Source organism: Penaeus monodon, chromosome 32 (assembly GCF_015228065.2).
Source record: "Penaeus monodon isolate SGIC_2016 chromosome 32, NSTDA_Pmon_1, whole genome shotgun sequence".
NCBI classification, from domain to species: Eukaryota; Metazoa; Arthropoda; class Malacostraca; order Decapoda; family Penaeidae; genus Penaeus; species Penaeus monodon.
In genome coordinates this window covers 35,713,233-35,713,435 of record NC_051417.1, presented here as the reverse complement: position 1 = coordinate 35,713,435, position 203 = coordinate 35,713,233, and the positions used below count along the sequence as shown (strand labels likewise).

The 203-nt window shown below is 31.0% G+C and overlaps 1 protein-coding gene across 1 annotated transcript in view; it reads right to left on the bottom strand.

The window, feature by feature from the left end:
• The window catches only part of LOC119593849, a gene marked incomplete in the record, with an annotated part of 160,221 nt that overhangs the window by 54,800 nt on the left and 105,218 nt on the right, over positions 1-203 (bottom strand).

Genomic DNA, 203 nt, shown 5'->3' with positions numbered 1-203 from the left:
AAGCCAGAGATGGTATCAATAGGTCAAGCAACTCGAGACATTACGAACAGAGAAAATAGAGAGAAAGAAAAATCATAAAAACAACATTCAATGACTTTTTTTTTTGTCTTGATATGAAACTGTTGTGTGTTTATTTTTGTGTGTGTTTACGTTAATGAAGTGTTAATTTGTGTGTCGCTAATGACTGAATTACCATAATTGAT